The sequence below is a fragment of the Aegilops tauschii genome, chromosome 4 (genome assembly GCF_002575655.3).
Source record: "Aegilops tauschii subsp. strangulata cultivar AL8/78 chromosome 4, Aet v6.0, whole genome shotgun sequence".
Lineage (NCBI taxonomy): Eukaryota > Viridiplantae > Streptophyta > Magnoliopsida > Poales > Poaceae > Aegilops > Aegilops tauschii.
The window spans coordinates 371615025-371642322 of NC_053038.3; the positions used below are offsets into that span (position 1 = coordinate 371615025).

A 27298-nucleotide genomic window follows, 5' to 3' on the forward strand; every position below is an offset into this window, starting at 1 on the left:
TACTTGAGAAAAAGGTAATGGTTTCAAGAATCCAGTGAATGCATCGTCCAAGGCTGAGAACATTTTCTTTACTCTGGCATCTCAAATAAAATGTGAGATAAGAAAATTTGATCAGACGGCATAAGAACTGTAAAAACACGACATCTTTCCTTTTGCACATTCTAAGTGGTTCGTTATGTTTCTAACAAAATTTCAGATTCAATCAAAGTAGGTACATGACATATAATTGGATTTGATCCAATTATCAAATTCAGTTGTATTTTCTAAAATATGAAGTGGCGGGTGACGACTTGCAAAAGTGTGAGCCGTTGAGGCAGCGGTTGCATATATGAATATAGCACTTGATAGAAGAGGATATAATTAAGTCATGAATATTTTGTAAAGTAAAACTAATGTCTGTAGATTCAACGGACTGCTCGGAATCCGATGTTGACAATCAGACACGTACCACCCACATGCCCGGTCGGCCCTGCGGCCTCAAGCACCATCACCCACATGTGTGTGGTAGCAGTTGTCCTTGCTCCGATGACTACCCATCGCTGCTGCGCAGAGGCCACACACACACGACCGTGTTACTATACAATATCGCTGCCTTGCTCGTTGTAATTTTTCCCCAGGCCATCGCCGGCCTCCACTCCGCCTCCGCATCCCTGTCCATTGGGATATCCCCTCGTAACCTACAAAATTTTTGTAATTTGGATCTTAATATAACTGTAGAAATTCAATACATTCAAATAAATTCAAATAACCTGCACGCAACTCAAAGACACAGTTTGAACTTTGATAATAACCGGGTTGGGCACTGAGATGTGAATAATTAAAACGCACTAAAATTCTTTCATCATCTCCAGGAACTAAAGTCGAAGTCTCGCTCTCAATGTTAACAGACCTGACTAAATTTATGAATCCAGGAAAGGGGCCACCATCTATGATCCAGACTGAATGTTCAGCGATTTTAGTCGGGGCTCAGTACTTCCTACTGGGACAGCACATAGATTGTCCATGGTGTACGCTGCTTCCTTATGAGAGGGAAAAGGTGCACTCGTTAGGAGATGTATTAGCAATGCTGTCACCTTACATAGATTGCCCGTGGTGTAAATTGCACTGTTGATATAGCTATGCAAGCGAAGAATGCTAAAGGAGCGATGCGACAACAAAATAGAGCTTACGAGCATATATTACTTAACGGTAGGCCATCTTTAAGGTGGTAAAACACCAAGTTATTACAAAGCAAATCTAAATTTGGATACTGAGGGTGCAAAGAGGGCCAAGGTCATGGTTTCGAGCCTACAAATGTTTTAGATCTTTAGGCCTCTTCTTATGCATCATCGGTTCTCAAAGCGAAAGGGGATGTCATGGCCAATGTTGGCCTCTATAATTTTTTGCCTGCCCAAACGAGTGATGTTCTACCACTGAGTTCCAAGAAAGATGTCATTATAATATAGATGTAAGGCTCAAAATTGTTCCATTGACCAACTTACAATGTCATGGAGCCCTTGCAATCAACATCAGTATCCAGCAGCATGTTTCCCTCTTCGAAACAATGCTCACCTACCTAGTTACCCAGTTTCCCTCTTCCATGATGGTCATCGCCTCCACATCACCACCTACCACATCATAGTATTAGATTTTAATTCCATTTATCGGGAAATGAAGAGGCACCATAAAAGCATCTGACGCTTGTCAAGCTCCGCCACCAGCCAGTGTTGTGAGGGAATGGGGCTTTATGTGTTAATATGGAGAGGACTGCTATACGCATTGAGAATTCTCTGAAAACCAAACCTAGTGAATATGTAAGCCATTGTATGTACACTTGTGGCACTCACACCCGGAGATAACTTTTTCATCATCGACTTACAAAGGAAAACAAGCCCACTTGCCAATTGTTGATGGTGCTAGTGGTACTAAATATAACTTTAGAATAGTTTTGTACCTGATACTTTTGATTAATATATTTACTTCTTTTCAGGAAAAATACATATGAAATGGATATTGTTGGATCTCCAGAAAAATACTTTTAGAAATACTATTATCTTTCCCCCCTTTGATTTTTCTTCAATAGGCCACTGGAAAACGGGCATTGATGAACGAATAAAGCCCAAAAATGCTAACTATCTTCCTTCCAGTTGGCAATAAGACTGTAGACAACACCAAGAGTACCACCAGCATGTAAACAGTGAGCAAAAAAAGTTCCTTCCAAAGCTAACTCTACATCGAAACTTCCTTCGATCCACCACGTCCTTGGCAGACAGAAGCTGAGGAAACAACTTAGCCAGAATTAGAAGAATATTATTGGATCACTGGCAAGGCACGGAATTACTGGGAATGGCACAAAAGGAAATATGTACAGAAAATACATAAAACACAAATTTGTTGTTGTAGAAACACAGATGTAATATGCACATGTCTACCACTGATCCCAACCTCATATTCTATTCATAACACTACACTTTTCTTGTTCCAAATTTCTCAAACAAATAAAAGAAGTCTGCATGAGACTACATGAGTGCATTCACAGATATTCTGTATAGGTAGTTGGCAGGTCTAGAATCTGCATGCAAGTCTGATATGATACTTCCAGCCTCAGACACAATACATATACTGGAAAAATAAACATGCTACATATTCTTATCACTCACAAAAGGCATGCACATTATAGTGATGAAACTTTGTCACATTTTGATGAAAAGGAAAATCAGGAACTCAACAGCCCAATCTGTGCAGTTGTCGTATGGTGCTTGTTCTCTCATGGCGCCCATGGATCCACACTTGACATTAGTGCATAAAATTAAAGAGTGCACGACCATCCAAAAGTTGTGAAAATATCTTAACTTAATACCTGGCAACACAAAATTGGTCTCATCTTCTCCATAGTGACATTATTTCCGCTCCACCCCGTGCTCAGTGTTCTTGCTACCCCATCAAACCCCTCCATGCTCAGTCCACCACAAAGCCATCCTTCTCCTCCGCCCCAGCACGGCGCCACCATTGCCCTTGCTTCTCCAACCACGCTGGGACACCACAGCCGCTCCACCCACTCAGTGACGCGGCCGCCCCGCTCCCATCCTCACTACCCGCATCACAATTCAGAGTCTAGGGTTAGCCGCAGGGGTGCGCGCAGAGGCGGAACAACGAGGAGGTGCTTAGGGATCGATGGAGGCGACGGGGTGGAGCCGCGCCAGTGGCGGCCGACGCGAGAACCGATAGCATCGGCCAGAGTCAGAGGCGCAGGCGGGCAGAGATTTAGAGCAGAGAGAGAATGGAGGCGGGGGCTGGAGGAAGGGAGCATTGGCAGCAGACGGCCTCGGCCTCGGTAGTTAGCACCCCCATGGCGTAGCGTGGAGAGGCGTAGAGGGGAAAGCGGAGGAGTGAGGCGACGACGCGCGTGGGGTGGCGGCGAAGTAGAGGAGCACCGTGGACGGCTGTCGTCGGTGCCGCGGGGAGGCATGGAGGAGAGGCGGCCGCGTGAGGGAGGCACATCAGAGGTGTGTTGTGCTCTCATGGGAGAAAGTGAGGCAGTGTTGCCCTCTCCTCAATCTGATGGACTTCCTACTTTTTTCAAGAAAGAGATGCGTTACTGGGAAGGAGAGGTCGCTTCTTGATATTTGTCCTTCGTAGGGTGATACTAGCACATATGCCCGTGCGTTGCAACGGGAGAAAACAAAGTCACACACTCAAGCCACCCCTCCTGACGCCGAAGAGAGGATCGCATATTCCCTGCCGATGGCCATTTCAAAGCTAGCACAAAGATACATCACACAATCTTAGGTTTTCTTCTTTGCACCTGATAGATTATTGCAGCACAGGCAACCTGAGAAATTCTTTGGGAGTCCATGTCAGTTATAATCATCTAACATCACACAATCAAGTAATATTTATAGGGTTTGAATATCTAGGACAATTAATGACAACGCAAAGCATACTGTGATTGTTGGGATTTCAGTTGTTCCATGTGCATTCAACACTTGGAGGTCCAGAGTAGTTGCTCTAAAAATAAACAGTTCACCAAAAATTAAAATGACATGCATCAAGGGATAGTTCAATTGTTCAACAGAGAGCATGCATATTTCTCTTTGAGAGTTAACATTAGTTTTCTAATTAAAGATAAATGCACAGATAGTAGTAACATTTAAAGAAAACCTGGATGGACATATTCCGTCATTATTCAGAATTGCAGGACAAAATCATAGAGCATATATTGTAAGTTCTCTGGTAATGTTTTGGGTTTAATCAAGCAAAGCAGCAAGCAAATAAACATTACGAATATAATAATTATTATTTCATTTGCAAATTGTAAAGCCAAAAAACAGTAGAAGGAAACACAATATATAGTAGATGGTAAGAGCCTATAGGAGCAGCCTCATTCTTATAGATGGAGGCCTTTCGCCACCAAGAACGCAGACATCACATGTGCCTATAGGAGCAGCCTCATTCTTATAGATGGAGGCCTTTCGCCACCAAGAACGCAGACATCACATGTGCCTATAGGAGCAGCCTCATCCTCACAGTGCTAAGCCTGACAAAACGAAGGCCACGTTAGTCACATCACATGCACCGGAACTCAAGCGTCCGCTGGGCACCAGCAGTGTCATGGTTGACATAAATTGGAACACCGGAGACTGTCTAGCCAGCGTTATGTAGGGTTCATGGGGCGGCGCAACAGAATTCCCAGGTTAGTCGGCGGTAGGTCAGGGAAGCAGCGTGGGAGCCTGCTCCACGGTGGCGCACATGAGGCTGGGCCGCGGGGGAGATGTTGGAACCGCTGTTCTCTCTCACTCTCGGCTAGAGGTAGAAGAAGACACAAGACACAAGAAATTTCGGGCCGGCGCACGAACGCCGTCACGGGCGCACGAACGCTCCAATCCTTTTCTTCTTTACGGTGACTACATGGCTACAACACCGGCTCACGCAACCAATACAGAGACGGGGGATTTATACTCTGGCTCACACAGGGCCGGCCGCTACACTCGGCCACGCACGCACTAACCAACCGCACACATGCAGCCCGTTTACTTGGCCGGCACACACACGTAGCTAGCTTATCCATCTAATGCATGCACGCACGACCCGGCCATCCCAACCGGCCACTAACTCACGGCCGACTAATCTGCTAACAACAACACAACTAGTTGATCTACTAACCAACTATCTACATGCATCAAGATTAATGCTGACAATTTCCCCATAATCTTGACATGGATCGTCGTCGGCCATCGCCTTGTACGCCTCCGCCCGACGCCACTGCATGTCCCGCGCGCACCCGACGCGCCCGACCGCAACAGTGCGTCCCGCACGTCCCGCGCGCACCCGACGCGCCCGACGAGCCCGACCGCACCAGTCGCTCACCGCGCGCTGCCTCCGCGTCCGCCATGGTAGCTGCCAGCGACAAACGCCAGAAGGATGTAGCCGAACTCGAGCACGAACTCGAGCACAACGGCGACATACGCCTCCTCCCAACGTCAACCGCACGCTCGTACGCGCGCTCGCGGTCCCGATGCGTCCAGTGCGCACCCATAACACGCACCGGTCGCGCCCGGCTCGCCGCCGCGGCTTATTGCCCTGCACCGCCACGGCCTCCATGCCGCCATGCAGTGCCTCCACGCCGCCACGCCGTGCTGCGCAGCCGCGCCACCACGCAGCGCCTCGACGGCCTCCGCCACGCGCCATGACAGCCACAGCGCCGCCCACCTCCATGGGCCGACACACGGCCCGGAGCTCCGTCGCGCAGCTGCCGGCGAGCGCCGCCATCGCTGCCACGCCTCCGACACGGCAAGCGCGCCCAAGACACCAAGCTCATGATACCAATTGTTGGAACCGCAGTCCTCTCTCACTCTCGACTAGAGGTAGAAGAAGACACAAGACACAAGAAATTCCGGGCCGGCGCACGAACGCCGCCGCGGGCGCACGAACGCCCCAATCCTTTTCTTCTTTACGGTGGCTACATGGCTACAACACCGGCTCACGCAACCAATACAGAGACAGGGGGATTTATACTCTGGCTCACACAGAGCCGGCCGCCACACTCGGCCACGCACGCACTAACCAACCGCACACATGCAGCCCGTTTACTTGGCCGGCACACACACGTAGCTAGCTTATCCATCTAATGCATGCACGTACGACCCGGCCACCCCAACCGGCCACTAACTCACGGCCGACTAATCAGCTAACTACTGACGCGATGCACGCACACGCACGTCCGTGACAACACAACTAGTTGATCTACTAACCATAACCAACTATCTACATGCATCAAGATTAATGCTGACAGGAGAGGCGGTGGAAACACATTGGCAGGAAGGGCACGGACGCTTAGAGAATATAAATCTATGCGTCGAGGCATGGACGCTAGGCTGCATGAGAGTTCATTGTGCAGGCGTGATTGGACTGCCGTGGCAGGGCACATCCCTAGGAGCCAGGATTCGACGCGGGGCGATCTCGTCGCAGAGATAGCCGCTGGCACGCAAGCGCGGGATGGATAGATGGAACAAGGCCTGAGAGACCGGTCTGGGAGGTAACCCCGATCGCGCCCCCGCCCGTTCGTCCCGCCTAGTGTGCTCCTTCGCCAACGCAGCATGCTGCTCACCGCTGCAGCCATGGATGCTCCTCCGCTCCTCCTCCGACTGTGATCACACCCCAATCCTCCTCTAACCTGAGCTCCATCTTCCCCGTCACCGTGCAATCATCCTCGGCACCAACCATGAAAGCTCCCTTTGCTGGCCTCTGTTATAATATATAACCGTATTGTTTTTTTATAGTTATACGGTTGTATATGTGTAGTCCTTATATAGGTGTCCGTATATTGTATGATACGAACTCTGCCTTATAACCTATATATATTGATCAATACAAGGCAGCACAACGTGTGGTTTCCCTAATCTTACATGATATAAAGCCTAAAAACCTAATCCTAGCCTGTGCCGCCCTCCTCCTCCTTCCGCTGCCGCCGAAGCCACCACCTCCTCTCTCGCCGCCGCGCCCGCACCGCCGCATCCATGTCGCAGCCCGACACCGACGCGACGAACCAGGCGCTGGCCGCCGCCAAGGAGCGCCAGGACGCCTTGGCCGCCGAGGCCGCCAAGGCCAAGCTGCCTCTCGCGACCGCCGTCGATGGATCAGGGACGAGCGCAGGGTCTTTCTCCTTGACCTCGCTGCACGCCCAGGACGTCGGCCTCCACTCCATCAAAGGCCACGTTCCCGTCGAGCTCGCGCTCGACACCGGCGTTCACCGGCAGTGGCGCACCTTCTTCCGCGCCGCCTGTCGCAAGTACGCCCTCCTGGATCACCTCGACTTCGATGCTCCCGATGCGCCGAACCCGGAGTGGTCTCTCCTCGACGCCACCGTCGTCTCTTGGCTCTATGGGTCTGTCTCCCTCGGTATCCTCGACGCCGTCCTGACGCCCGGCGACGATCCCCTCGCTGTCGATCTCTGGAACAGCATCAACGGTCTCTTCAACGACCACAAGATCAATCGTCAACTCCACCTCATGGCCGAGCTCGGCGATGTCAAGATGGGAGAGATGAGTATGGCCGACTATCTTCAGAAGGTCAAGTCCCTCTTCGATGGGCTTGCGGATCTTGGTGCCCCCGTTGATGATGCCGAGATGGTGGTCCACTGCCTCAACGGCCTCTCCGAGCAATACGAGTCCGCCGCCGATCCGATCTCCCTCATGCTCGGTATGACCTTCGCGCAGTGCCGCTCGTTGCTTGCGCTCCAAGACATGAAACGCAAAAACCGCCGCGCCCGCAACTCGGACATGGCCCTCTTCACCAACACCGGCAACCCTGGCAAGGCTCTTGGAAAAGGAAAGAAGAAGAAGAAGGCCGCCGCTGGAGTCACCAAGGAGATCATCCCGGCGCCCGCGACCCCGGAGGCTGCCACTCCTTCCTGGCCCTCACCGCAGCATCCCTGGAACGGCGCCATCCAGATGTGGCCCTATGGCCAAGGGGGCTGCTCGGTCGCGCGCCGCCCGGCTATGCCCCTGCTCCCAGCTACGCGCCCCGGCACACCCCGTCGCCGCATGCGTTCTACGCCCAGAACCCGTACGGCCTTGCTCCCTACGGCTACGGCTACGCCTCTGGACAGCCCTCCTACGGTCTCACCGGCACGGCTCCATCATCACCGGCATCAACTTCGGCTTCATGGGACCAGGCCGCGCTCATGCATCAGTTCCAAACCATGGGGCTGCAAGCACCCTCCAGGGAGTGGGTGATGGACACCGGCGCCTCCTCCCACTTCGCGTCCGATCCCGGTATGCTCACCTCCGTGTCTCCCCCTCCTCCTCTCGTCATGTTGTCGTTGTCAGTAACGGTTCCACTCTTCCAATCACCGGTACCGGGCATGCATGTCTTCCTATTTCCACCACCTCTCGTCCTCTTTACCTTCGTAATGTCTTAGTAGTTCCTAACATAGTTAAAAACCTTTTGTCTGTTCATCAGTTCAGCATTGATAATCGTGTCTCCGTCGAATTTGACCCTCTTGGTTTTTCTGTGAAGGATCTTCTATCCAGGACCGAGATTCTCAGATGCAATAGCTTCGGAGCTCTCTACTCCATCCGCCCTTCATCTACCAGCCAGCCACACGCCTTCCTCGTCGTCGATGCAACACTCTGGCACCGTCGGCTTGGGCATCCTGGGCGGCCCGTCATGGAGTCATTAGCTCGTTCTTCGATTATCCCTAGGGAAAAGAATAAAAGTAGTTTGTGTCATGCTTGTCAGTTAGGTCGTCATGTTCGTCTTCCTTTTTTTCCACCAATCGTGTAACCACTACTCCCTTTCAAATAATTCACTGTGATTTGTGGACATCTCCTGTTGAGAGTATTTCTGGCTTTAAGTATTATCTCGTTTGTGTCGATGATTTTACTCAGTATGCATGGGTTTACCCTCTACGGATTAAGTCCGAAGCTTTCTCGCACTTGTCGTCCCTTCATGCTTTAGCGCTCACCCAGTTTAGTGCACGCTTGCAGGCTATTCCGTGTGATAATGGTCGTGAGTTCGATAATTCACTCCTCCATTCGTTTGCCCAGCACCATGGAATTGCACTCCGCTTTTCATGTCCATACACTTCGCAACAGAATGGCAAAGCCGAACGCATTATTCGTACTCTTAATGACATTACTCGTACACTCCTTATCCAAGCTAGTATGCCACCTCGTTTTTGGGTCGAAGCTCTTCACACCGCCGTTATGTTGCATAATCGGCTGCCTTCCAAGGCAATCTCGGATCATATTCCTTTTCGTGCCTTACTTGGCATAGATCCTGCCTATGCTGGTCTTCGGGTTTTCGGATGTCTATGTTACCCCAACACCACAGCCATTGCTCCGCACAAACTTGCGCCTCGCTCCGTGCCATGCGTGTTTCTAGGGTACCCATCACGGCATCATGGCTATCGTTGCCTTGATCGTTGCACCCAAAAGATCATCATCTCTCGTCATGTAGTGTTCGATGAGTCAACCTTTCCCTTTGCCTCCACTCCATCTTCGCCAACTCCTACTCCTTCCCTGCACACTTATGATTTTTTGCAGGGTACTGAGCAGCCGGTCTCGTTGATGCTGTTCACCGTGCCAGGCACGGTGACCCCGGACGCGGCCCCACGGTCGCCGCCACGGTCACCGTCGCCGCCGCCACGGTCGCTGTCGCCGCCGCCACGGTCCCCTCCTCGGTCGCCGCCACCGACCTCGCCCCGGTCGCCTGGGGCACGGGCTTCTGTCGAGCGCCCTGCCAGGAGCCTCGATGGCGGTCCTGCTAGGAGTCCTTCTCCTACTACAGCAGCGTCACCGCCGGCAACGCCGTCGCCGGCTCCTGCTGCTGTGGATCCACCCCGGACCCGCCGGCCGCGGGCCCCTCCACCGCCATCATCCCACGCCATGGCCACTCGTGCTAAACAGGGCATTGTGCAGCCGAAAAAGATATTTGATCTTCATGTTGAGGGTTTATCTCCAATACCGAAGACTTATCATGGTGCTCTCAAGGATCCAAATTGGCATTCCGCTATGGTTGAGGAGTATGGTGCTCTTCTCTCCAACAACACTTGGGGCCTCGTTGATCCACCTCGCAATGCTAACATTGTTAGTGGTAAGTGGATCTACCGTCACAAGATGAAGTCTGATGGTTCTTTGGATCGCTACAAAGCTCGTTGGGTGCTTCATGGATTTACTCAGCGAGAAGGTATCGATTTTGATGAAACTTTCAGCCCGGTCGTTAAGCCAGCCACTATTCGAACTGTGCTCTCTCTTGCTCTCTCTAGTGACTGGTCCATTCATCAGCTTGACGTCAAGAATGCGTTCATCAATGGCACTCTCATCGAGACTGTTTATGCTTGTCAGCCTTCTGGGTTCACTGATCCTCGTTTCCCTGATAAGGTTTGTCGTCTCAATAAATCACTCTATGGTTTGAAACAGGCGCCTCGAGCATGGTTTCAGCGGTTTGCTTCGTTCATTGCATCAGTTGGTTTCATTGGCTCCAAGTCCGACAGCTCGTTGTTCGTCTATCGGCGTGGTGCTGACATGGCCTATCTCCTGCTCTATGTGGATGACATTATCCTGACTGCATCTTCCTCGACATTGTTGCACAGTTTGATTGCCTCTCTTCGTACCGAATTCAGTATGACAGATATGGGTGATCTTCATTATTTTCTGGGCATCTCTGTCACACGCAGCAAGGACAGTTTGTTCCTCTCACAGGAGAAGTATGCATTGGATCTTCTTGACAGAGCTGGCATGTTGCAGTGCAAACCCATCTCTACTCCCGTTGATACTACCTCCAAACTTTCAACCAAGTCCAGTGATCCAGTTGCATATCCCACCGAGTATCGTAGTATTGCAGGCGGTCTTCAGTACCTCACGTTCACTCGGCCGGACATCTCTTATGCTGTGCAGCAGATTTGTCTTCATATGCATGATCCTCGGGCTAATCATTTGCTCCTTGTGAAGCGTGTGCTTCGCTATATCCGCGGCACCACCGGCCATGGCCTCACTTTGTTTCGACGCAGCTCCAACAAATTGCTGGCCTATTCTGACGCTGATTGGGCAGGTTGCCCTGACACTCGCCGGTCTACCTCAAGTTATTGCGTCTTTCTTGGCACTAACCTGGTGTCGTGGTCTGCTAAGCGGCAGCACACGGTCTCTCGCTCCAGCGCTGAGGCCGAATACAGGGCAGTTGCAAATGTCGTGGCTGAAACATGTTGGTTATGGCAGCTTCTTCAGGAACTTCATCGACCGGTGACTGGTGCCACTGTGGTGTTTTGTGACAATGTGAGCTCTGTTTACATGACACAGAATCCCGTTCATCATCAGCGCACCAAGCATGTGGAGATCGATTTACACTTTGTGCGAGACCGTGTCACCACAGGCGAGGTCCGGGTTCTTCACGTTTCGAGTTCTTCTCAATTTGCGGACATTTTCACCAAAGGATTGCCATCTCCTCTCTTTTTGGATTTTCGGGACAGTCTTAACATTCGCCGACGCCCGTTTACGACTGAGGGAGGGTGTTAGAATATATAACCGTATTGTTTTTTGTATAGTTATACGGTTGTATATGTGTAGTCCTTGTATAGGTGTCCGTATATTGTACGATACGAACTCTGCCTTGTAACCTATATATATTGATCAATACAAGGCACCACAACGTGTAGTTTCCCTAATCTTACAGCCTCGGCCTCGGCGCCGGGCCGCCGCGGTTCAGGGTGCCTGCCATGCAAGCCGCCTCTTCCTCAACGCCCTGTAACCCCTCTCGTGTCTTCCCCTAGGTTGCTGCCGTGCCGGCCGTCTGAGCTTTCAAACAATTATGGGTAGGTTTAGAGCTGCGATCGACTCGGCTTGCCTGCGGGAGATTAAGTGCAAAAATAGACGCTTCACGTGGAGTAACGAACGGCAAAACCCTACCTTGGTTAGCATAGATAAATTTTTCTGCAATGTCAATTGGGAGCTGCTCTTCCCCGCTTATGGACTGATGGCCTCTGCCACGGTGTGCTCTGATCACTGCCCGCTGATCCTTGCATCGTGCGACGCCCCTAAGCGCCCTGCTCACTTTCGTTTTGAGTCCTTCTGGCCAAAATTCCCACATTTTCAAGCCACCGTCGAGCGGGCTTGGAACCGGCCAGTTTAGCAGCGCTGTGCGTTCTCACGGTTGCAAACCAAGCTGACCAGAACTGCTCGTGATCCGAAGATTTGGAGCAAGTCTCTTTTCAGTGATGCAAAGCTGCAGTTCCATATTGCCAGCGAGGTCATCCTGCGGTTAGAAGTAGCTCAAGAGGCAAGAATCCTGTCGGTTGCAGAGTTTACTCTGCGTAGATTGCTCAAGCTGGGATTGGTAGGGCTGGCGGCCATCGAGAGAGCCAGAAAAAGGCAAGCCTCCCGGGTGCTCTGGCTGCGAGCGGGAGATGCCAGCACCAAGTTCTTTAATGCCAAGTTCTGCTCGAGAGGGCGCAAAAACTTCATTCACTCCATCCAGAGTGACGGCAGAATTGCAAATAACGCATGCAGACAAGGCCCAAGTCATCCAGGATCATTTTAGCAAGGCAATGGCAGCTAGCACGGGCCGGAGTGTCACGTTAAACTGGGGTGTGCTGCGGCTGCCAAGGGTCCAAGCCGCTGGTTTGGACAACCCCTTCACCGAAGATGAAGTTTGGGCAGCAATTTTGCAGTCGCCGGCAGAAAAAGCTCCGGGGCCTGACGACTTCATTGGCAGATTCTTCAGAGCCTGCTGGCCGATCATCAAGGATGACATTATGGCGGCGTTCCACCGCTTCTACAGCCTCGCGGGGGGAAATTTAGTTGCGCTGAACACGGCGTTTGTGGCGCTGCTTCCAAAGAAAGAGGGTGCCGCGAGAATAAATGACTTTCGGCCGATCAGTTCGATACATTCTTTTGCCAAGTTGGTGACCAAGGTTCTGTCAATCAGACTGACAAAAGTGATCCACACAATTGTTTCACCAGCGCAATCTGCCTTCATGAAGAAGAAGTGCATCCAGGATAGTTTTCTATACGTGCAAAATGGAGTATGAGCGTTGCACAGAAGCAGAACACCGTCGCTGCTGTTGAAGCTGGATATATCGAAGGCTTTTGATAGTGTTTCCTGGGACTACCTGCTGGAGCTGCTGCAAGAACTGGGTTTCAGCGCTCGGTGGAGGGACTGGGTTGCATGGCTGCTCTCAACGTCGAGCTCTGAGTTCCTCCTCAACGGAACGGCAGGGAGCGGGATCAAACACCGGAAAGGGCTTCGTCAGGGAGATCCGCTGTCACCGCTGCTTTTTATTCTTGCAATTGACCCGTTGCAGCGCCTGATTGACGAGGCGATCACGCAGCAGATGATTAAGCCGTTGCCTAGGAGAGAGCTCAAGCTCAGGGTCAGCCTCTACGCAGATGATGCCGTGATTTTCATGAATCCGGACAAGGCCGAGATGGATGCTTTAGTCGCTATTCTGCACATATTTGGAGAAGCCACGGGCCTGAAGATAAATCGTCAGAAATCAACTGCAACCCCGATCCGTTGTGAAACAGTTGACATTCAGCAGGTGCTGCAAAGTTTTGGGGGCACCGTGGCCAATTTCCCGATGAGATACCTGGGGTTGCCGCTCACCCTCACCAGAACCAGGATTGTGCACCTCCAGTTCGTCCTTGATCGAATTAGGGCAAGGTTGGCAGGGTGGAAAGGAAAGCTAATGTCTATCGCTGGCAGGCGGGTGCTAGTCCGAGTTGTTCTAAGTGCAATTCCTACCTTTGCTCTCACCGTGCTTCGTATGCCGAAAAAATTTCTCAAGGAGATTGACAAGGTGCGGCGGCGTTTCCTCTGGGCGCAAGAGGAGGAGCTGTCCGGTGGCAAATGTAAGGTGAACTGGTCCAAGGTCTGCTCTCCGCTGGACAAGGGCGGGTTGGGGTCCTCGATCTCGAGCGTTTTGGCAGAGCTCTCCGGAAAAGGTGGCTCTGGCTCACATGGAAGCACCTGGAGAGGCCATGGGCGGGCATGGAAGTGCCGTGCTCGGAAGCAGACAAGGCGTTCTTCAGCGCGGCTACGTCAGTCACAGTTGGAAATGGCCAGACAGCTCGTTTCTGGACCTGCTCCTGGCTGCCAACGGGCACGCTCAGGGTGCTGTTTCCCGCTCTATATTAGCACTGGAAGCGGAAGAATAGGAGTGTGGCCGATGCCCTGCATGAGGATCGCTGGATCCGAGACCTGGCGCATGGACAGACAGACCTGGTGGTGCAAGACTACGTGCGTTTGGCACGGCTACTGTGAACTGCTTCGACCTCCCTCAACCTGGACTCCGCAGATGAAATTAGTTGGAGTCTCGAGGCCAATGGCTGCTACTCGGCATCGTCAGCATATCGAGCACAATTCCAGACCAACCACGGCTCGGTTTTCCCACAGCTCATTTGGAAAACATGGGCGCCCGGGAAGCTGAAGGTTTTCTGCTGGCTGCTGATGCTGGATAGGTTGTGGTGCAACGACCGACTGCAGCGACGAGGATGGCCAAACTCATATTTCTACCATTTCTGTATGCGGAACCTTGAGACTGTTGAGCACGTTTTCTGGACATGCCCGTTCAGTGCATCACTCTGGAACAGCTTGTCGACATGGCAAGGCTGTGAGGCCCTGAGGACGCAGCCTGAAGGCAACGACACAACGGCAGCTGATCGGGTGTCGCGGATTGTGGGGAGCACAAAGCCAGAGCTCAGAAAGGGCATCAAATCACTGGCGATGCTGACGCTCTGGGAGATCTGGTTACACCGCAACAGTTGCACTTTTAGAGAAAAGGAGCCCTCCGCGACGGCGGTCATGCAGGCGATCAGGAGAGGTATTGACCTCTGGCGCCAAGCTGGTGCATCCTGCCTAATGCACCCGTTCACCTTACAATCAGCAGTCGATCCTGGGCGGAGGGAGAATTGGGGGAAACATTTTTCTCTCAGATCGGGAATTCCCACCCTGTTTCTCCCACCCTTCTTCGCAATCGGCGGCGGTAATCAGATATAAGGGAAAGTTACTGGTGGGCAAATCAAGTGAACTCAGGAACAAATTAGTGTCAGCACTGCACAATTCCCCTGTAGGAGGACATTCAGGAAGGAGGGCTAATTACCACAGAGCTAAAAGTATTTTCTATTGGCCAGGACCGAAGGCTGATGTAGAGAGTTTCATTGTTGTTTGCCCTATATGCCAGAGAGCAAAGCATGAAACTTGCTTACAACCAGGGTTGCTAGATCCCCCCCCCCCTGTGGCTGACATGGCTTGGCAACATATCACAATGGATTTTGTCGAAGGACTACCAAAATCCAATGGTAAAGATGTGATCATGGTGGTAGTAGACAGGTTCACTAAATACAGTCACTTTATTCCTTTGTCCCACCCATATTCAGTTTTATCTGTGGCTCAAGATTTTGTAGACAACATTATCAAACTGCATGGACCTCCTAAGTTGATCATCTCTGACAGAGATAGGATTTTCACCAGCAAGTTATGGAAAGACATATTTGCTGCATTAAAAGTGGAGTTGAGGTACAATACAACATACCACCCTCAAACTGATGGCCAGACTGAGAGAGTTAATCAGTGCCTTGAGACATACCTGAGATGCATGACTACTGATCAACCTCAGAAGTGGCTTGCCTGGCTATCATTAGCTGAGTATTGGTACAATTCTACCTACCACACCACTCTCAAAATGTCTCCATTCCAGGCCCTGTATGGATTTCCCCCACCTTTAATCTCAGAGTTGGCAATCCCTAGCCCTGAGGATGAGGAAGCACAAGATTTCCTTTCTTCCAAACAACAGATGCTGGAACACTTGAAGGACAATTTGTGCAAAGCTCAAAACAGGATGAAGAGATATGCAGATCTCAAGAGAGTGGAAAGAATTTTCTCAGTGGGAGATATGGTTTATCTGAAAATGGCCCCATACATATTAGCTGCTTTTGGATTCAGAGGTGCTCTCAAGCTTCAGAATAAATACTACGGTCCTTTCCTCATAATTCAGAAGGTGGGCAATTCGGCATACAAGCTTCAATTCCCTCAAGGAGTTCAGATACACCCAGTATTCCACGTGAGCCAACTCAAGAAACACATTGGCAGCAAAGCAATTCCCAGCCCACTGTTGTCTATGGTTAACAGTGATGGCACAATCAAAACGGGCCTGGCAGCAGTGCTTCAGGTCAGGCAGATACCGCGGAACAATTTACCCGTGGTGCAGTGGTTGATTCAGTGGCAAAACATGTCTGAAGAAGAAGCCATGTGGGAAGACGCTGATTTTAGCAAGTACTCCTTCCCGGATTTCTTCAAAACAACTACTCAATCCTGGAGGGCAGCAGCAACAACGATGTGAGGACTCGTCGTATCTCAAGAAGGGGGCAATGTCAGGCCTCGACAAGTTCAGTTAACTATAGAAGTTCAGAAAACGCTTCACAGCAGTCAACGATCAGGATCGCTCCTCGCTAGCGCGTCGTCGCCAGCCGTAGATCTTTACTTACCGTTATGAGGCCTTTACTGTTACGTTTCACTGTTTTGCCCGGTGAGGTTGTCCCTATAAATACAGCCAGGGTGTGGCTGTCATTCGCATTCTACTATCTTCCAGAAGATTGCCTCGATGGCTTCTATTATACTCTTATAGTTCATACTTTTATTAATACAAAAGGGGATCTGAGAGCTAGTACATACGAGTTCTGATCACACTATACACAATTCTACACATCGATCCTGGTTAGGTCTTGACAAATCGGTATTCAGAGCAGTCGATCCTTGGCGGAGGGAGAATTGGGGGAAACATTTTTCTCTCAGATTGGGAATTCCCACCCTGTTTCTCCCACCCTTCTTCGCAATCGGCGGCGGTGCCTGCGGGCGCGTGGCGGCGGGGTTGAGGTGGTTGGTGGCAGTAAAATTCGGGCACAGATCTGTCGAACAGAGTTGGTTGGTCGAGTACACTGCTCGATTGGTAAAATCCCGAGTTCTAGCACAGATCCGTGTGCTACGGAGGCGCGGATCGTGGCGGCGGCAGGATCGGAGATAAAGGCAGGGTTGCTGGACGATCCAGCGGTAAAATTCCTCACCTGAGTCTCTGATCAAGGCGATGGGGCGTACTAAGACAATAGATGAAGCTGATTTGCAAGAAGTGCTTGGCCTTCGGGATGATTTCGGGAGTTTGCAACAAGAAAGTGCACAAATGCGTTCTGAGATAACCAAGTTGCAGGAAGAAATGTTGTCAATGAGTGGCAAGAAAGGAGAAATATCAAAGCATGTCGGTAACGTGGAGCAAGTGGTTTTGGATCTCAGCAATGAGTTCAGTTTTGCAGACTTTGGTAAAAAACACAGCTACAAATCCTCAGCAAGAGCGACCAACCAGCTCAAATCAGCTTCCTAAATCTCCAACACTACAGCAGAAAGAAATACAGAGCCAAGTGGACATAACAGAGCAATTAAGAAAGCAGTTGGAACTAGAGAAGGAGAAATCAAAACAAATTGAAGAGCAACTGCAGAACTTACCTCCTATCAGGACAAATAGAGCCCTGGGGCCCCCAGGTTATGCATATCCCATCAGAATAGAACAAATACCCAATGTTGGAACTCCAATGACGGCTAGAGATTAGGTGCATACACCAGCATTCAATCAATACTATCAGAACAACAGGGATAGGAAAATGTGGCAGGGCTATTGCAGAACCTATGAGCAGGATATGCAAGCACAAGTCATGAAGTCACTAACAAAAGGTCCCAAACTAGATTTTCCAAGGTTTTCAGGTGAAGATCCAGTCGGTTGGCTGAGGCAATGCAACAAATATTTCCAGATGTCTGGAGCTCCAGAGGAGTACAAGATATCCCTAGCTCAGATGTATGTTATAGGGGATGCAGATGTGTGGTTAAGGAGATCTGGGTTACTAAAGAAGCAGTTGAGATGGAAACAATTTGGAGCTGAAGTGATCAAACGATTTTTTGACAAAGGCTCCTATGATTTGACTGAAAAATTCAATTCAGTCAAGCAATTGCAAAGTACAGTGTCTGAATACACTAAAGTGTTTGAAGATTTAATGGCAGATGTTCAGGAAGAAAATCCTGAATTGGGAGAACTCTAGTTTGTGAGATGCTATGTGAATGGTTTAAGAGAAGGGGTTAAGTGCCAGTTAAGGCCACTTCGACCTCAAACACTTGATACGTCTCCAACGTATCTATAATTTTTTATTGTTCCATGCTATATTATATTCTGTTTTGGGCATTAATGGGATTTATTATACACTTTTATATTGTTTTTGGGACTAACCTATTAACCGGAGGCCCAGCCCAGAATTGCTGTTTTTTGCCTATTTCAGAGTTTCGCAGAAAAAGAATATCAAACGGAGTCCAAGAGGAACGAAACCTTCGGGAACGTGATTTTCGGAACGAACGTGATCCAGAGGACTTGGACCCTACGTCAAGACATCAACCAGGAAGGCACGAGGTAGGGGGGCGCGTGCCCCCCCCCATGCGCGTCCTCCACCCTCATGGGCCCCACGTTGCTCCACCGACGTACTTCTTCCTCCTATATATACCTACGTACCCCCAAACTACCAGATTCGGAGCCAAAAACCTAATTCCACCGCCGCAACCTTCTGTACCCGTGAGATCCCATCTTGGGGCCTTTTCCGGAGCTCCGCCGGAGGGGGCATCGATCACGGAGGGCTTCTACATCAACACCATAGCCTCTCCGATGATGTGTGAGTAGTTTACCTCAGACCTTCGGGTCCATAGTTATTACCTAGATGGCTTCTTCTCTCTCTTTGGATCTCAATACAAAGTTCTCCACGATTCTCGTGGAGATCTATTCGATGTAATCTTCTTTTGCGGTGTGTTTGTTGAGACCAATGAATTGTGGGTTTATGATCAAGTTTATCTATGAACAATATTTGAATCTTCTCTGAATTATTTTATGTATGATTGGTTATCTTTCCAAGTCTCTTCGAATTATTAGTTTGGTTTGGCCTACTAGATTGATCTTTCTTGCAATGGGAGAAGTGCTTAGCTTTGGGTTCAATCTTGCGGTGTCCTTTCCCAGTGACAGTAGGGGCAGCAAGGCACGTATTGTATTGTTGCCATCGAGGATAACAAGATGGGGTTTATATCATATTGCATGAGTTTATCCCTCTACATCATGTCATCTTACTTAAAGCGTTACTCTGTTCTTATGAACTTAATACTCTAGATGCATGTTGGATAGCGGTCGATGTGTGGAGTAATAGTAGTAGATGCAGGCAGGAGTCGGTCTACTTGTCGCAGACGTGATGCCTATATACATGATCATACCTAGATATTCTCATAACGATGCTCAATTCTGTCAATTGCTCAACAGTAATTTGTTCACCCACTGTAATACTTATGCTCTCGAGAGAAGCCACTAGTGAAACCTATGGCCCCCGGGTCTATCTTCCATCATATTAATCTTCCAACACTTAGCTATTTTTATTGCTTTTTATTTTACTTTGCATCTTTATCATAAAAATCCCAAAAATATTATCTTATCATATCTATCAGATCTCACTCTCGTAAGTGACCGTGAAGGGATTGACAACCCCTTTATTGCGTTGGTTGCGAGGATTTATTTGTTTGTGTAGGTGCGAGGGACTCGTGCGTGGTCTCCTACTGGATTGATACCTTGGTTCTCAAAAACTGAGGGGAATACTTACGCTGCTTTACTGCATCACCCCTTCCTCTTCAAGGGAAAACCAACGCAGTGCTCAAAAGATAGCAAGAAGGATTTCTGGCGCCGTTGCCGGGGAGTCTACGCAAAAGTCAACATACCAAGTACCCATCACAAACCCTTATCTCCCGCATTACATTATTTGCCATTTACCTCTCGTTTTCCTCTCCCCCACTTCACCCTTGCCGTTTTATTCGCCCTCTCTTTTTCGTTTGCCTCTTTTTCGCTTGCTTTTCGTTATGGCTAGTCCCCTATCTGCTCCTTTGTCCCCTGAGTTTGAAGTTCTTCACTTTAAACAAAGACAAGGAGAAAAATTAAAAGATGCTTGGTATAGGATGATGGAATCTTATCGTAATTGCACCTTAGAGGTGAGTTTTAGAATTTTGCTTCACAGTTTTTACGTTGGACTAAATATGTCCCATAGACAACTCTTGGATTGTGTTGCCAAAGGAAATTTTATTGAAATTGATCCCAGTGTTGCGCATGAAATCATAGAGGGGGTAGTGGGAACACTACCTCAACAAAAGGGGCCACAACATACCCAGGAAGAGACTCAAGGTTTTGAAAAGATTTGCGAAGTAACTAAGATCTTACAAAAGTCTCTTGAACCTCTTAAGAGCGTTAGCGGAAATATTCACCGCATGAATATGTTGATTACCCTTTGCAATAAGCGGTTGGATTATTTAGATCTAAAAATTTCCGAATATGAAGGGAAACGTAAAGAACCTCCCGGATTCGAGCATGATTCCGCTAAAAAATTGAAAGCCAAAGATGACAATACCTAGATCTATCTTTGCTTTTATGCCTAGCTAGGGGCGTTAAACGATAGCGCTTGTTGGGAGACAACCCAATTTTATTTTTAATTTTTTGCTTTTTGCTTCTGTTTAGGAATAAATATTTGATGTAGCCTCTGGTTAGATGTGTTTTTATGTTTTAATTAGTGTTTTTTCCAAGTTTAACCTATAGGATCTTCTTGGATGATAGTTATTTGATCTTGCTGAAAATTCCAGAAACTTTCTGTTCACGAAAATAATTGCTAAAAATCACCAGAACGTGATAAAATATTGATTCCAATTGCTGCTGATCAATAAACAAATTATCTAGGTCGTCCTATTTTGGCTGAATTTTTGGAATTCCATAAGTTTGCGTTAGTTACAGATTACTACAGACTGTTCTGTTTTTGACAGATTCTGTTTTTCATGTGTTGTTTGCTTATTTTGATGAATCTATGGCTAGTAAAATAGTTTATAAACCATAGAGAAGTTGGAATACAGTAGGTTTAACACCAATATAAATAAAGAATGAGTTTATTACAGTACCTTGAAGTGGTGTTTTGTTTTCTTTCGCTAACGGAGCTCACGAGATTTTCTGCTAAGTTTTGTGTTGTGAAGTTTTCAAGTTTTGGGTAAAAGATTTGATGGATTAAGGAACAAGGAGTGGCAAGATCCTAAGCTTGGGGATTCCCATGGCACCCCAAGATAATCTAAGGACACCAAAAAGCTAAAGTTTGGGGATGCCCCGGAAGGCATCCCCTCTTTCGTCTACTTCCATCGGTAACTTTACTTGGAGCTATATTTTTATTCACCACATGATATGTGTTTTGCTTGGAGCGTCTTGTATGATTTGAGTCTTTGCTTTTTAGTTTACCACAATCATCTTTTCTGTACACACCTTTTGAGAGCGACACACATGTTTCGGAATTTATTAGAATACTCTATGCGCTTCACTTATATCTTTTGAGCTATATAGTTTTTGCTCTAGTGCTTCACTTATATCTTTTAGAGCACGGCGGTGGTTTTGTTTTATAGAAACTATTATTCTCTCATGCCTCACTTATATTATTTTGAGAGTCTTAAACAGCATGGTAATTTGCTTAAATTGGGAAATTAATCCTAATATGTTAGGTATTCAAGAGTAGTAAAAAAACTTTCTTATGAGTGTGCTGAATGCTAAGAGAAGTTTGATGCTTGATGATTGTTTTGAGATATGGAGGTAGTGATATTAAAGTTGTGCTAGTTGAGTAGTTGTGAATTTGAGAAATACTTGTGTTGAAGTTTGCAAGTCCCGTAGCATGCACGCATGGTAAACGTTATGTAACAAATTTGAAACATGAGGTGTTTTTTGATTGTCCTCCTTATGAGTGGCGGTCGGGGACGAGCGATGGTCTTTTCCTACCAATCTATCCCCCTAGGAGCATGCGCGTAGTGCTTGGTTTTTGATGACTTGTAGATTTTTGCAATAAGTATGTGAGTTCTTTATGACTAATGTTGAGTCCATGGATTATACGCACTCTTACCCTTCCATCATTGCTAGCCTCTTCGGTACCGTGCATTGCCCTTTCTCACATTGAGAGTTGGTGCAAACTTCGCCGGTGCATCCAAACCCCGTGATATGATACGCTCTTTCACACATAAACCTCCTTATATCCTCCTCAAAACAGCCACCATACCTACCTATTATAGCATTTTCATAGCCATTTCGAGATATATTGCCATGCAACTTCCACCGTTCCGTTTATCATGACACGTTCATCATTATCATATTGCTTTGCATGATCATGTAGTTGACATCGTATTTGTGGCAAAGCCACCGTTCATAAATTTTTCATACATGTCACTCTTGATTCATTGCTAACCCGTTATACCGCCGGAGGCATTCATATAGAGTCATACTTTGTTCTAGTATCAAGTTGTAATCATTGAGTTGTAAATAAATAGAAGTGTGATGATCATCATTCATAGAGCATTGCCCTAAAAAACGGGGGGAGAAAGGCCAAATAAAAAAAGAAGAAGGCCCAAAAAAAGAGAATAAAAAGGGGCAATGCTACTATCTTTTTCCATACTTGTGCTTCAAAGTAGCACCATGATCTTCATGATAGAGAGTCTCTTGTTTTGTCACTTTCATATACTAGTGGGAATGTTTCATTATAGAACTTGGCTTGTATATTCCAACAATGGGCTTCCTCAAATGCCCTAGGTCTTCGTGAGCAAGCAAGTTGGATGCACACCCACTTAGTTTCTTTTGTTGAGCTTTCATGCATTTATAGCTCATGTGCATTCGTTGCATGGCAATCCCTACAACTTGCATTAATATCAATCAATGGGCATTTGATGCCCGGATAATTAAGCTACAGTAAACCTCTGTTAATGATGCCACGTCACCATGATTACTGTTATTAATCTGGTGTTAGTTCGAAACCGATTATAATTCAAAATCAAGCAAACAATAAAAGTTTTCAAATATTAAAACTAAAATGTTCAATAAATAGTAGATAAATCAGAGGCTAGGATAAAATTGTAAACAACATTAATGAAATTTGTTCAGTGACTTAAACAACCTTAAACAGTGGCTGAAAACATTATTTAATAACCTCTTTATTAATACAAAAGAATTATGAAATGATATTTACCCCAAACTAGTTTTTGGTGGTAGAATATATTGTGCTGTGAATTGTGGGCCAGCTCTCATATTTTATAAAACTCATTTGGTGCCCAAACAATTAGCCGAAATAGAAAAGAATAAATAAAAATTAAAAAACAAAACAAAACAGAATAAAAAGGAACCCCCCCCCACACACACACACACACGCTGGACCAACCGGCCCAGCTAGCCAACCGGCCAGCCCACCTAAGTCGGCCCCCCTCTCCCCGCTGGCCTATTTGGCCAAACCCTCCCCGAAAACCTAACTGCTACCCCCCCACTCCCCTCGATCCCCCACTCCCCTCGATCCCCTTCCCCCATTTGGATCGGGGGCACCCAAGCCCGTCGCCCCGCCGGTGCCCCGCCACCTCGCGCGCCCTTCCCCTGGATCTGGCGTCGTCGCCGTTCTTCGTCGCCTGCTCGACCTCCTCCACGTCGTCGTCGCCTCGCCGTCGACCTCGTCTCTGCTCCGCGTCGCCTCCCCGACTCCCCCTCAACGGCCTCGTCGAGCCTCGTCGACCCCCTGCACAGCAACGGGGGTGAGCACCTCCCCATCTTCCCCTTGCTTCCGACGCCGTAGGATGCGCCCCGCCTCCCCAGTCCGGAGCTCCGGTCATCACGCCCGCCTCGTTCCTGGCCGCAGCCGCCTGTCGCCACGCCCGCTGCCGTGGCTCCCCCTCCCGCGCGCCCACACGCTCGCCTCGCATCGCGGCTGTTGCCCCAGCGACCTGCAGCGCCCTCACTCACCTCCGACGCCGACCACTAGCCCCATTGGATGCGCGCCGACACGCTCGTCCTGCTGCTACTCGTGGGTGACCAAACGGTCGCCGGAACGCAACTCCGGCGAGCCTCCGCCGTGTTCCGTGGCGGCCGACGACTAAGCGCCGACGTCACTAACATGGCGCCTTTTGTTTATCCACTAACCCCCTGCATATGGGTCCCGCACTGCTTAACTAACCTGCTAATTAAAACGTTAAGAATAACTAACCTAGACACTGACGTCGGGCCCCACCGCTTAATTAACCTCTGGGTTAAATTCAACCTCTGTTGAATAAATAGTCCATGACAGGTGGGTCCATGCCACCATTTAACTGGATAAGGTTGACACGTCAGCCTGCTGACTCAGCAGGGGCCCCACCAGTCAGCCTCTGCTGCCTGGACTGTTGACCCAGTCAACTGGCCCACTAGTCAGCCCTTGTGTGGTCTGTCTAGGTACAAAACTGGGTACACATAGCAATTGCATTTAGTATAATTTCAAATGAAATTAAATTCAGAAATTCCAAAAAATCATTTAAAACTTTGGAAATCAATATAAAATAATCGGTAACTCGGATGAAAAAACTTTGTACATGAAAGTTGCTCAAAACGACGAGACGATTCCGGTTACGCAGCCTGTTCGTCCGCTACACATCCCTAGCATAGCAAACACGCAACTTCCCCCCTCCGATTCGTCTGTCCGAAAACGCGAAACACCGGGGATACTTTCCCGGATGTTTCCTCCCTTCGCCGGTATTACCTATCCCTGCATTAGATCACCTCTAGCACCGCGTATTGCCATGTTATGCTTTGTGATGCTTTGATTGCTCTATTATTTATTGTGTTCCCCTCCGTTACTTCTTTCCGGTAGACCCCGAGACCGCTGCCGGTACTCCTGTGATCGACTACATCGACGACGAACCCTTCTTGCCAGAGCAAGCAGGCAAGCCCCCCCCCCCTTGATCACCAGATATCGCCTATTCTTCTCTATACTGCTTGCATTAGAGTAGTGTAGCATCTTACTGCTTTCGGTTAATCCTATTCTGATGCATAGCCTGTCATTGTTGCTACAGTTGTTACCCTTACCTGCTATCCTACTGCTTAGTATAGGATGCTAGTGTTCCATCAGTGGCCCTACACTCTTGTCCGTCTACCATGCTATACTATCGGGCCGTGATCACTTCGGGAGGTGATCACGGGTATATACTATATACTTTATATACATGACACATGTGGTGACTAAAGTCGGGTCGGCTCGTTGAGTACCCGCAAGTGATTCTGATGAGGGGGCTGAAAGGACAGGTGGCTCCATCCCGGTAGAGGTGGGCTTGGGTTCCTGACGGCCCCCGACTGTTACTTTATGGCGGAGCGACAGGGCAGGTTGAGACCACCTAGGAGAGAGGTGGGCCTGGCCCTGGTCGGCGTTCGCGGAAACTTAACACGCTAAACGAGATCTTGGTATTTGATCTGAGTCTGGCCATTTGGTCTGTACGAACTAACCAACTACACAGGAACAGTTATAGGCACTCGGTGTCGTGGTATCAGCCGAAGCTCTTCTTGACGTCAGCGACGGAGCGGCGCGCGCCGGATTGGACTGGAACGCCTGCTAGGCTAGGTCTACTTCCGGCCGCGTACGCAACGTGCAGGTGTGCAATGGGCGATGGGCCCAGACCCCTGCGCGCATAGGATTTAGACCGGCGTGCTGACCTCTCTGTTGAGCCTAGGTGGGGCTACGACGTGTTGATCTTCCGAGGCCGGGCATGATCCAGAAAAGTGTGTCCGGCCAAATGGGATCGAGCGTGTTGGGTTATGTGGTGCACCCCTGCAGGGAAGTTTATCTATTCGAATAGCCGTGTCCCTCGGTAAAAGGACGACCCGGAGTTGTACCTTGACCTTATGACAACTAGAACCGGATACTTAATAAAACACACCCTTCCAAGTGCCAGATACAACCCGGTGATCGCTCTCTAACAGGGCGACGAGGAGGGGATCGCCGGGTAGGATTATGCTATGCGATGCTACTTGGTGAACTTACCATCTACTCTCTTCTACATGCTGCAAGATGGAGGTGGCCAGAAGCGTAGTCTTCGACAGGATTAGCTATCCCCCTCTTATTCTGGCATTCTGCAGTTCTGTCCACTGATATGGCCCTTTACACATATACCCATGCATATGTAGTGTAGCTCCTTGCTTGCGAGTACTTTGGAAGAGTACTCACGGTTGCTTTTCTCCCTCTTTTCCCCTTTTTATACCTGGTTGTCGCAACCAGATGCTAGAGTCCAGGAGCTAGAGATCCCGAGGATGATTCTACATGGAGTTCGGCTTCGAGGATTAGTTAGGAGGTCCCAAGCAGGAGGCCTTGCCTTTTCAATCGTTGCTACTTTTGTGCTAGCCTTCTTAAGGAAAACTTGTTTAACTTATGTCTGTACTCAGATATTGTTGCTTCCGCTGACTCGTCTATGATCGAGCACTTGTATTCGAGCCCTCGAGGCCCCTGGCTTGTAATTATGATGCTTGTATGACTTATTTATGTTTGTAGAGTTGTGTTGTGATATCTTCCCGTGAGACCCTGATCTTGATCGTACACATTTGGGTGCATGATTAGTGTACGATTGAATCGGGGGCGTCACAAGTTGGTATCAAAGCCGGCTGCCTGTAGGAATCCCCCCTTCCAACTCCTTGGCCGAAGTCGAGTCTAGTCATTGAAAAACTTTTACTGACATGGCTGTGTGGCTTACGGGCCCACGTCGCCATTGGGTGGTATTAGGATCTTTTACTCCTTGTCTATACTCTGGGACTCTGATCTCTCTTCTATTCGGGTTAAATAAATTTTGCTAATTCTAACATTAGGATCTCGTTATCGCTTTCACCCGGAGAGCCCCTTATTACTGATGATCGTCTGCTGCACATGAAGACCCTGAGATACTCTCCACTGTTAACCCGAGAAATTGTGTTCATCGCTTTTGCAATTCCCTTCCATCGATAAACTCCTATCGATAACCACGTATACTCGCCATTCATACAATGTTTCCCAGTTGATCTTGTTATTACAAGATACCCCGAAATTCTCTCTGTTGTTCCGAGAATCCTTTGAGCTTACTGCCTTGCTGTTCTTTGTCACCTGAATACCCCTACGGATAATTCTCGCACTTACCGAGTATCCGCTCATCCCCAGTTGATTCAAGTATTTCACAAAAGTGTTCAAAATACCATTCGATCTTCCGAAAATCCTCAGGAGCCTTTTTGCTCTTGAAATTCTTGCTTACTTGCATTATGATTAATCTTAAGTCTCGTAATCTTATTGGCATCTCTTGTCATTATCATTTTGAGTCCGTTGATTCAATTTGTTGCGAATGCTCGCAATCTTCAGTCAGAGCCTAGAATTCATCCTTCCGGCTCAGACGTCATTTGAAACGTGAACTGGTTATCGACCAATCAAATTATCGTCGATTGTACCCCTAAGTCTATTCA

General features: G+C 48.6%; 1 long non-coding RNA gene across 2 annotated transcripts in view; it reads right to left on the reverse strand.

Annotated features, from left to right (window-relative positions):
- Positions 1 to 282: 282 nt before the first annotated feature.
- LOC141021327 (uncharacterized) overlaps positions 283 to 27298 on the reverse strand; it is a 48031-nt gene continuing 21015 nt past the window's right edge. Inside the window, exons 5-6 of one of the 2 annotated variants that reach the window (XR_012182227.1) lie at positions 1482 to 3985; positions 283 to 677 (exon numbers count right to left, since the gene is read on the reverse strand). This is a non-coding gene — a long non-coding RNA (uncharacterized lncRNA). The remainder of the gene's footprint in view (positions 678 to 1481; positions 3986 to 27298) is intronic. The other variant, XR_012182228.1, reaches the window with a different exon arrangement.